Source organism: Lonchura striata, chromosome 11, assembly GCF_046129695.1.
Source record: "Lonchura striata isolate bLonStr1 chromosome 11, bLonStr1.mat, whole genome shotgun sequence".
NCBI classification, from domain to species: domain Eukaryota; kingdom Metazoa; phylum Chordata; class Aves; order Passeriformes; family Estrildidae; genus Lonchura; species Lonchura striata.
The window spans coordinates 15,494,094-15,506,084 of NC_134613.1; positions in this window are offsets into that span (position 1 = coordinate 15,494,094).

Sequence of the window (11,991 nt, forward strand, 5' to 3'; positions counted from 1 at the left end):
TATTTATTTTAGATGAAAGAGGCAAGCTAACAACTTGACACCACTTCTAAATAAGAGGAGACCTTGGTTACAATTCATTTTAAGCTTACTTAATTTTTGATGAATTGCTCATTCCTATTGCAGATGATTAGCAGCACTCTGTTCTGTAAAGACAGATTTTCTTCTTACCACAGCACAGCAACTTCTACTTCCTTGTATCCACAGGAAAATATTGCAGAAGGTAGAACAATAAAAATGTGAGTGTTTTCTCAGATAGTATAAACTTGTGTAATTTTCTTGTCTTGGTAGCTAACATTAGTTAGCCAGTGTTGCAGCTCTTTTAGATCAGGGAACTTTATTTATTCTGGCTGAGGGTCTTTGAGGGATTTTATTCGTGGTGTAGATTAGGATCTTGAGAAGCCTGTAGAAATTCAGTGCAGAGAAAACCAGGGTTTTTATTCACATGTATGTATAAAATATTTTAGGGGGAAAAAGGATTGAGACCCTTGCAGAGTAAGCTTTTTCATGAGTGAAGCTCAGAGCAAAATCTACAGCACTGTGCTGTATTACCTTGGGAAAATACTGCCTCTGTAGCTTTTATCTAATGCTCAGCTTAGGCTGCTGTACATGTAGGTCTGTTTGATTATTGCCCCTTGGAGCAGATAAGTGCAAGCAATGATCTCACTCTGTTGTTACGATAATTTCTCTTTGGGGATTCTGACCTTCTTCATATTTCAGTGACATCATCCTTTTTGCAGACTGTAACTCACTAATATTGACTCCTGACCTTGCTAATGAAACCTGCAGAAATACAGTATGGAATAACAGAATGCTTATATTGATATTGTGAGATGTATAGCTAGCTTTTAGCTGTTCAAAACTACTTTTTAAAGGTAGTAAACTTGGATAATTAGAGATAAACCTGAATATATAGCCTTGAATAATCATCTTTTGTTCCTAATATGTCTGTTCTGTGGTAACCCATATAGTATGCACACTTGCATCTACCTCAGATGTAACTTCAGAGTTTTCTTTTAATTCTGTGATCTAAATACCTTTATTAATTAGTCTGAAACACAACAGTAAAAGGAAACATTTTTCCACAGTGACCAATTTTTAAATTGCAGAAACACTAAAAAATAAAAATACCACTTCAGCCACAGCAAAATAACCTTAATTCATAGAAAAGGCCAATTTCGTATGAACCAACAAAGACAATTTTCTCATTTAACACAGCAGGGTTTTAGTGGATGCAAAATTGCTTTCAAATACCTCAGAATGGTGCCTATCAGTTTCTCTAGTAAATGCCTTCATGTTGGTATCCAGGGTGTTGCAGGGAGTACAAGATTGTGGGAGCTGCAGAGAGGCTGAAGAATTGAATATTCTTACTGTGGTTTATTGCTGTATTGAAGCAGAGAAAGCCTTTTTCCTTTGTCAGTCCTTCCATGTGTTGATTTTTCTGAATTTTACCTTTTGAGCAATCCAGGTCTTCTGTGTTACTGGTATTAATTTTGAATCCCTCATATAATGACAATAAAATAACCAAATCAGGGCAGTTTTTTCATGTGATTTGTGTGTCTGAGATCAATTCGTGTACAGTCACTTTCAGTATTTCTCCTGGATGTTTGGACAGTTTCCTGTTATGTTTCTGTGGCTTTTCACAGGCAAGAAGAAGGGAAAAGTTCCTAAGATGACAGGATTGCAAAGTACACACACTGGATAGTTTGGGAGCTAGTTGGAAGGATGCAGAAATTACTTTTTACTGGGTTTTATTTGATTCTAGGCTGGCACATGTCTTTTTTGGCTTGTTAATGTGATCTGTGTCCTATCCTAAACTAAAGGGCTAATGGACAAAAATTGAAGCTGCTTGGCAATAGCTGTCAATGTGTGCAGTGCTGTGCAAATACAATTTCTGTGAAGCTCCTATCTCTGGGATGCGTTTGCACAGGAAAAGTATAATGTCACAAGTCCTGCACTTGAAATTGCTAATCACAATTTTAATAACTGCATCTCCCCTTTGAGTCATGTGTCAGCTCCAGGTCCCCAGTGGTACCATAAATGTCTTAAAAAACTTGACTGGAGTAGTGAAATCCAAGTGAGATTATGAGGTTTGGTCCCATCCCTCCCTCTTTTCCTCTTTGCCTTTGTTCCTTGTTTTCTTGGGAAGCTCCATAGCTGTAGACTATAAGTCAAAAGACCAGGAAGATTGCATGTTCCAGTGTACCCTGTATTGATTTCTGTTCAGTACTCTCCCCAAGCTAAAACTAACCTGAAATCATCATTCTACCATTTTTATTTTTAATGTCGTTCTGTTTGTTGTACTGTGGGACATATTTGCCACTTTCTTTTAATGGTTTTTAAGGAAATACTGATAACAGCCTATCTTTGTCTAAAAAGATTGAAAGGAAAGAAACAGATTTTTTTTTTCCTCATAAGTTGACATTTCCGTTCAGAATTACATTTCACCTCATAGATATATTTAAAATGGTCTGGGAAGTTTGTTTTCTTTGTGTTCAGAATTATGTACTGTAGACAGTGACTTCAGGGCCTCTTAGAGCTGCAATCAGAAGGCAAATGGGAGAGAAATATTCTGAAAAAGGGACCAGACTGGAGTCTGCCGTGCTCTTTATGCACTTTCCAGCTGGTTTTGCTTCTAACGTTCAATATTCCTCACGGGACACTGATGCAAATCTGCATTCACATTTTTCCCCTCTTTGTGTGTAACTCACAAGACCCTAAAGTAAAGCAGTGATTTGCAGTATTAGGAAATGAGGCTCGGTGTCCCTGTCCCCAGTGTGAACGTGCACATTTAAATATGAATGAAAGTGGGCCAGAACCCCCTTGAAGCCTGGAGTTGATGCAGTTCTTTCCGGTTTAAGTACTGTACTTTTTTTTTTCCCTTTGCTGAACAACAGCTACCATATGGGCTGAGCTTCAGCCAGTCAACTGCTAAATTACAAACACTCTTTTGACTGTAAATTGAATGGAAAAGGATGTCAGTTATCGCTTTCCTCCCGTGGCCACACCACAAGAGCACCTGCACTAAAAAACTGGCATTCATGCTCTGAAAGGCACCACATGCTGCTATTGTGAGCTGAACAGGATCTAACCTTGGCTTTGCTTACCCTGTTCCTATCGCAGAGAGGAGATGGCAGAGATAAGAGCCTCGATTCTGAATGTGAATTCACTCAGAGACGTGTCCCAGCACTTATCCACCCTATTTTGCTTCCACTAAAGGAAGTAAGAATCTACTTAGGAAGATGGCTATCTGTGCTGTCCTTCTGAGAGCAGTCTTTGACTTGGGCACGTGTTTATCGTATTGATTTTGAAGTTTGTTATGAAATTATAAATGCTTTTTCTCGGAAGGCTCCTCATTGTGACCAGTTCAGCTCACTCACAGGATTTCCTGGTCTCCAGCCTGAATGCCAGAACAAAACTACTCTGGTTTCTCACCTGAGCAGAGATACCTGGAACAGCACTGTCCCTCCATGCCCAGGGCACGCTGGAGCCATAAACAGCAGCAGTGTGTGCAAGGAGAATTTGAGCAGGGAGAAAGAAACTGCTGATGTCTGGAGCAGTGGACTGGGCAGTCCAGTACAAGAGACAGCTGCTGGGCCAGGAGAGGTTCCTGTGCTGGGACATGTGTCCTGACATGAAATGTGGCAGCTGAGCAAGGCTGCAGCTGCTGCTGGCGAGGGCCTGCCAGCCCTGGGGTTCCAGGAGGGCCAGGGAAAGTCCATCATCTGCTGTGTCCATTAACTCTTCTCTTCCTGGACAGGTAAAAGTCATTACTGAACCAGCCCAAATGGTTATTCACTCAGTGATTTAAAATTATTGGGAAGAACGGGCAGTTTAATAATTAGGGTATTTCCCTAGAGATGCATGACTGGCTAAAGATTAGTGTTTCTGATTAACTCCCCAGTTATGGGGATAATGTTGGATGCATTATCTATCTGTCTTATGGCTTTTGCTCAAAGAATCCTTAAAGTTCAGCACCTACAAACATAAACCCCACTCTGGAGTCACTAAGGGAAGTCATTAGGTCAAGAATCAGTGTACTGAAAAAAGTATTACAGTGCTAAAGAATTTACTGGGCAACCAAATAACATTCACAGTGTTAATTTACAATTTTTTGGAGGTTGGAGACCTTGAGCATTTCTGCCAATGTTAAAACCCACAATGCTTGAACACAACCAAATAATTCTAGCATTAAGCTAGCTTTGTGATTCTGGTAATTATTTGGTAGCATATAACATAAAAGAGATGTATTTTTATGTATCATAATGTGTCGTTGCCCTTCTCTCCAGAAGTAAGTGGGTGGAAGATGCTATTGCTGTTTGAATAATCTCAAAACCAAGATGCTGATGTTGAAAATTTGTTTTTAGAACATGCTCTGTATCTTTGGAGGTTTTGTAAAATGCTTTGTTTTGAGGTAGTAGATGACACCTTATATAATGAATACCATCAGATGTTTCATCCTTGGTTCCTCCTCTAGCTTTGGGCCAAAGCTCTAGCTTTTAGCATTCATGCATAGTATGACTACTTTAGCATTATAATACATTAATTAAGCTTAAATTAAATGTCATTTATGCTGTTTTTTGGATATCCATTGATGCCCTTTTTTCTTACCATCTGTGCAGTGCTGCAGATCAGCAGCCCACATTCCCAGTACCTGTAACATTTATTAATGTTTAGTCTTCACTCTTGCTTTGTTTCTGATTAGAATAGTTTTGTACATCAATCAGGCATATGTATATTTGTTAATTTTTAATAGAACCTGTAAGGTTTTCTTGTGTGGTTCAACAAAAGACTGGGGAGATGCTGTAGCATAGCTGGCAACTGGAAATCTTGTAGCTCTTTCACAGTCAAGGTTGCACCTTGTCTCTTGCCTTGATGAGCTTGTTTTTCACAACGTTCCTAGATACTTAAAAAATAAATATAGGATGTCTTCTAGGAAAGCAAGTCCAGGTTTGGGAGAGGTACATGAATTTTAAGCAACATGTCTATTGCTGACTTTTCAGCATTTCCTTCCTGACAGTGTCCCTGTGGATATCCAAAATGTCTCCAGTGACAAAATTCCAACTGACTTTGCTTTCCATGTCTGTGTGGAAACTCCTGATGAATTGTTGCAGAGTTGTCTTCAGGGTTCACCTACATGGCAAACACCAGAGCATGGACATCAGAGCAGGGAACGCTGGGGAAAAGAGGTGCAGGACTGTGCAGAGGCAAATGAGGACAGGAGAGTGTGAGAAAATGTCAGTGTGGGTGAAACGCATTGTCTCCATGTCTGCTGTCCTCTGTCCCACAGTCCTGGGCTCATACCCAGAGAGGCAGAGAGTTCTTGTGGCTGGAAGGAGCCTCTGGATGTGACCCTGTCCAACCCCCTGCTCAGCAGCTCACCTGGAGCAGGCTGCCGTGGCAGGACCATCCACAGTCAGGTTTTGAATCCCTGCAAGGACATCTCCAAAGCAGCTCCTTGCATTTGCATTTATGCCCTTGCCAGACAGCCAAAATCCTTCAGAAGGGAGATTTCTTCAGAGAGGCTTTGTAGGACCTGCTGGACCACAGAAATGCGTGTCCTAACTGAGGGCTGGAAGGGAGCATAATTCCTAAATAAACATGAGAAAAAAATGCATGTGAGCAGGAAAGTGAGGAAAGCAGGTGCAAATGTGGACATCTGTTAGGTCTGGTTGTACCTTCAGGAAATTTCTCCTGTTAACAAGAATTCTCAGACCTTGGAAAGTCTCTGAAACATGCAGTTGAATTCAGAAATTTCTGTATCTGCTGGAGTCTGAGGTGGGAAGTGTGGTATTTGCTTCTTACTGTGCTCTAGAAACAATATTAGGAGAGATGGCAACTATTCCTATCCAATGTCTTTTGATAAGTTCACTCTGAGCTTATTCTGAATTTGCTTTTTCTGAAAAGTATTTTGGAGTTCTCAAAATTTGGGTTTTATGTGTCATGTGTGGCCATCACTTACCTTTAGTCAAGCAGCTGCTTTTATATCCTGTTTTTCTGTCTCTTGCTAGCTCTGTGCTTGGTATGGGACATCTTGCTGCAATCCTGCTGCTTTGGATGTGCCAGTTATGTAAACAGAGAGTGGGGATAGGTGTAGCTTCCTCAGGACTGAAAGTGGTGCTGGCAGCAGAGAAGGAGTTGGGCTGAAGTAAATTCCTTTCATTAGAATAAAAATATGAAAATAAAAGTCTGAACTGCATCTAGAGGTAAGCTGTTTCTTTCAAACTCTCAAGTATGGATCCTTCCTTCTTCCCTCCCCAGAATTCAAGAAAATATGATTTGTCTTTGAAAATGGATGGGTTGAGGTTTTTTTTAAAGCAAATATTTTTAAATGGATGGTTTCTTTGGTATGCTGAAAGAAAACAAATACATTCAAAAGGGCTGAGACTTTAACCCCAGGGAAGTGCTAAAGGAAAGCCAGACAAATTCCTGTGCTGACTGCACAGCCCCTGGAGTGGCAGGTTCAGCAGCGTTTGCTCAGTGCCACCGAGAGCCATCTCAAGGCTCCTTGGGCTTTTTCCAGGGCAGTTCTGGGGAGCAGAGCCTGACTGAGCTGGAAGTCAGAACTCCCTGATTCAGGCTCTGCTGCCACGGGAGGGGAAAAGCCAAAGCCTCTGACAGTTACACCTATGCCAGCAGCTCCCACAAGGCTTTGCTTTTGTTCTGCTTGCTCTCAGGGAGGCTTTTCCTGCCTTTCTGTCGTCAGCCCCTGAACATTTTTCCTCTCTGGCCTCTCCAAAATCCCCCCAGCTACCCCAGGGGATTCCAGCAAGTGAGTGAACAGCCTGCAAGGGCCCCTTGCCAGGCAAACCCTCTGGCATTTTAACCAGATGTTACCTACATCTCCCTGCTCACAATAAGTGTTTCCCTGTTTGTTTTCTTTTTTAAGTGTAAAATAAAATACCGAAGTGGAAGAAACACTAAACAATTAATTATATTATTTTTATTTAGTCTCTGCTTTGTACTGTGCAACTCGTGCTGTCTTTAACTTAATGCTTTAAATAGTCTTATATAGCTTTTCTTACAAAGCAGACACCTAGCCTTGGAAAGAGTAAAAGAGGTGATTATGGTGGCATGGGAGGCTCTAAACTTCCATGTTTCCTATTATGATATAATTGTTTCCTCAAATCTCTTTGCTCTGTATTTACAGTATTTCTCCTGACTGCTGAGAAGAAAAGTTTCCAAGGGCTCAAGGCTTTTTTTCAGCAGCACCCAGAAGTCTGGCACCTTACCCTAACCTTGTAAGTCTGCAAAACTGGCCTGGAAATTAAATGGAAACAGACTCTCTCTTGGGAGTCCAGCTCCCTCCTACTCCTGATTGGTCCAGAAACACTGTGAGAACAGACAGATTTTCTAGCAGTATCCTGGCACTTTCTTACCCATTTCTGGCCAAAACCAGAAAGTGTTAAAAAAAAAAAAAAATATATATATATATATATAGGAAGTGGAAGGAGAGGAAAGCACTGTATATTTTTAAAACACAAATCTCATCTGAGTTTTGAAAAGAGAGTTTTGGGTCAGTTATTTTTCCTCACTGATTCATCTACCCCCTCTCCCAACCAACCCCTATGTTTACTGCAGAGCTTTGTGGTTTCCTTCCCCTGGTCCCCTTGGTTATCTGCGTTGGCACAGAGCCTGGGTTCTGCTTCCCCTCCTCCCTGCACACCTTGTGTCCCCAGCCTCTGGATGCTGCAAAGGCAAGTCTTGACTCCCCACACTTCATTTTTTGTGATTTGCAGCTATTCAGGGGTGCCCATTGCAGGCTGTTGTGCTCATCTCTCACTGCTTTGTTTTCAGCTTGGTTTTTGGTTTCCTCCCTTTTTTGTTGTTTTATTTTGTTTTTATGGCTGCTCTGAAGTGCTCAAAGAGCTGCTGACAGCCCATGGAAAACGCAGCAAACATCCCTCACAGACCACTTGCTCACCTTTACCATCCTTCCGTGGCCATGTTCATTTTTACTGGGGATAGGTGAGGAACCAGGACGTTCAGGCTTTGGCTGCTCTGCTGGTGCTGCTCTCAGAAACGTGCAGCTCTGGACCTCGCTGCTCTTGCTGCAGCAGAGGCCAGCTGGAGCAGCATTTCTGCTGCATCTGCTGCCTTTGAGTCCTGTGACTGCTTCCATTGGTTCCTCATCAGGAACTTGCCCTTCAATCAGCTGTACCAGCTTAGTCCAACTGCTTCCAGCCTTCTCTGGTTCTCGTTTTCACCCATGTTATCTAGACAGCTAATCCCTCTCTTTAAGTTCAGCTGCTTCATTTTTATGGTTCCCACTGTCTAATTTGTTCCTTTTCTCCTTTGTTTTGAGAGGTCTGGAAGCAAAGCCTCTGTTAGTGCAACATTCAGATGATTGAGGATTTTGCCTGGTAGGTAAGTCATGATTTTGTAGGGAGGTGAGGGGGCATCTTCTAACATGAGCATGGCTTGGTCCTTGCCCAGCTTGTCAGTGCTGCAGCACTCCTAGGCAGTGTTAAACACTTTACTGTAAACCACAGTTAAAGGATTTTGCAGCTCAGAAAAAGGTGATCTGAAAAACTGTCCCTGCCCTATCTCAGGCTGCCTTGTGTGACAAGCCAGGAGATGGGGCTTCTTCCCTTATTAAGGAATTTCAAAAACTCGTCTTTAATTAGGAAGTTTTGCTAAGTTCTCTTTAGCTGCAGTTGTCACAAGCAGCTCAGTGTGGCCTCAGGCAAGGACAGCATGTGAGCAACAGAGCCCATCTCTTTTAAAATCCTCCCAAATACCCTGGGAGGCCATTCTCAAGAGCTTGCTCAGCATATGTTGAGTAGGGTGAGGTCAGCAATCTCGACGTTTTGGAAATCTTGCCCCTGATTTCTTGGAACCACAGCAGCTGCAGGTATTTCTGGATGCTTGTTTTGGCCACTCAGCTGTGAATCCCTGAGGTACCTTGCTTTAAGGTGCAGAGATGTCCCTTTATGTCACTTCCATGTTAGCACAAAAATAGCCTGAAGCACAAGAAGCCAGTGTCAAGGTGCACTAGCAATGATTTCAGAAGTAATTTTCAAAACAAGGACTACTTTTTTTGAAAGCCAGTGGTTCCTTAAAATACCAAACTCAGCACCAGGTAGCCGCCTCTACATTTCTTTCTACCTCACAATATCTTCTTCATGTGCTGGAACTCTGTTCTTCCGATCTTTACTGCAATGGTAGAACTTCCTTGATTCCATAATTAATAACTGTATTGGATTTTATTTTGAAAGTGTTTTCTGTATGTACTCCCATCTCTCAGATTTTATTCCAAAACAGTTTTAAGGATTGCAACCCCTGCAGGAGTCTCTACAAATCTTATGACTGGATCTCATGACAACATCCTCTTCAATGTTGTTGTTGATTAATCTGTGTTCTCTTGAAGGTTAGGAAGTTTGCACAAATAAGAAAGCCCTCTCTATTACTCAATAACCAGCCCAACTTACATCCTGATACTTCAGTGGAAAATCAGGCTGTTGTGGCCCAGAAGAATCTAACCATGTTACCAAAGGTCTTATGCAAGACTAAATGAAGTTTCATTTTCTTCAGACTATTCAACTCTCTGCATAATTCACATAGTATTTTAATCATCTTTTGAAGAGTCCTTACTCTCTGAAAGGTCAGAAGTAGCCTAAAAATAGTTACTATCATCTGATGGCTGCTTTGCTGGATATGAGCCTTGATTCCCAGTGGATGAGATTTTCACGTCATAAACCCAGAGTTATCCTGGCAGTAATTAGCATCCTTGCAGACGGGCTGGTCCTGAAATGCAAAGCTTCACTCTGAGCTCTTTGCTTGCAGAAAGTGCTATTTATATGGCAAGCCCTTTGGGGCAGGGACTGTCTCGTGTTCTGAATGCTTCATACAACTGAATCTTGAATTGGTTGAGGCCTGAAGGCACAAATGTAATTCCAAGAATAGTATGATTGAATGGCTGAGGAAACTGAGCAACTTTCTCAGTTCTAGACATGACGTCAGAACAGATTGAGGTGGAAGCGGGAGAACTTGTACTGTGCAGGGTATCTGCTCTTTGGATGGGAACAGGACTTCATTCTCTGGGCTTGTCAATGGGTCTCTGTTAGTGAGTACTCCCAGTTCACTTCAACTTTAAGATCTCTCTGAGTACAGAAATTACTCTTAAGATCTCAAAACAGTCTATTTCCTTCTTTTAAAATACCAATGAGAGAAACATTTTCCTTGCTTTGATTCTGCAGTGGATACTGTGGTTGCTGCTGGTTGTTGGTAGTGAGGATACATGCAATAACAACTGCCAAGCTTTAAGGTCACTGTAGCCTTAGGATTAAGACATGAGAAGACACTAAGTGAGCCAGATCTGTTCACAGGAAATGAAGAACTTTTCTCTATACTTGTTTTGACTAAGAGAATAAAATCCAGTCTTGCAGAACTCTCTGTTTGTTCATTGATCAAGACATGTAGGAGAAATGAAGATAGACTTGGCAGGTAACCTTGTGAACATTAATCTTAAGAGTTGAATGCCCAGATGTTAACTGGATCCAGAAAACTGGTAAGTATCTTCCTGCTTTAAATCTGAAGTGTGGTTATTTCTATTGACCAAAATCTTACTGTTCACCCATTACTAGGCAGAGTAGAGCATTAGTAATGAGGACCTAAGGTAACCACAAACAAGAAAGGCCTCTTGGGCTCCCACTACCATCCTGCTCAGTCTCCTGCACAAATGCACCTCAGCATCTTATTCTTTGAAGATCTTTGCTTATGTCCTCACAGGCTGGAAGTTGTCATCAGGTTTCTGTTATCTATTACCTAATCTCATTCTAAAGATGTGATTTCCTTCCCTTTCACTTCCTTTGCACTCAGCTTCCAGTGTGGTAGGAGGAAATCAGGAAAGCCACCTACCCTGGCCAGATAGGAAAATGAAATTCCTGGCTCTGGCAGCTGACCTGTTTGGTTCAGAATCCTGGTCTGACAGCCATGCTGCAAACACCCAGTGGGAAAGGCACCTTTCAGCAGGGCAAGCAGCTGTGCCTGCAGGCAGTGTGGGAAGAGAGGCAGAGACTGAGGCTGCTCACAGCCCTCTGCTCCACCAGCCCAGCTGTACTGGGACTGCCACAAGTCTGCCTGGGCCAGCATCTTGTTTCTGATGGAGGATAACCACTTATGTATGTATATTTTATATTTATAGAAGTGTTCTGGAGTCAGGCTGAATTTTCCCATCTGCCCGTGATTTCTATACATATAAATATATATTAAATATATTTTTTTAAAATATAAAAAGAGAATCGTTTCCTAGCTCTTGTGTCTCTTTTGTATCTTCTTAGGACAAGGAGGAAAGGGAGATGATCTTGTCTTCCAGTCCAGCCAAATACTAAATGAGAACATACAACCAGGAGAAGGTTTTTAGCCATAGATGAGTTGTTTATGAAGTTTGGGTGGTTGCTGTGGGGAGCTGCCAGCACTGGTGGTGACATAGCTCCAACAGAGACACCAGCCAGCAGGAGTAGCTGTAGGGAGGTAGTTTGACCATACTGGGACAGATATTTGTTACTGAGAATGTGTCTCTGGTACAGTGTGTACATCCTTGAAATAGGAATAAATAAGCTTGTGTCTGGATTTGGAAAAATAACATGTATGTGTGTTTATGGCAGGGAGTTTGGCCTGGCTCCATCTCCTGCTCACCTACACCTACAGCTTCTTGTACCTGTTCAGTGTCCCTTACTGCTGCCACAGGCTTTATTAGAGCCACAGTGTGGACATTTTCTGTACTCTGACTCTGTAAAATGGGTCATGTTTCAAAATGTATTAGTACCTGTGGGTTAATGAGCCTCCTCTCTTCTTTCCAGCTGTGTTCTGCTTTGAAACTCATGCTTTTTAGCACTTTTGAAAAATCTCTGCCTACACCTGTCTCTTGGCTCCCCTCCTTTCTCAGGCAGATCACAGTACTTCTAACACAGCTGAAATAGCAGTACATTGGGCATAAAATTGGGTTTAATGCTGTGCTTGCTTCCTTGTTTGGTTGTGACCTCTTCTAGT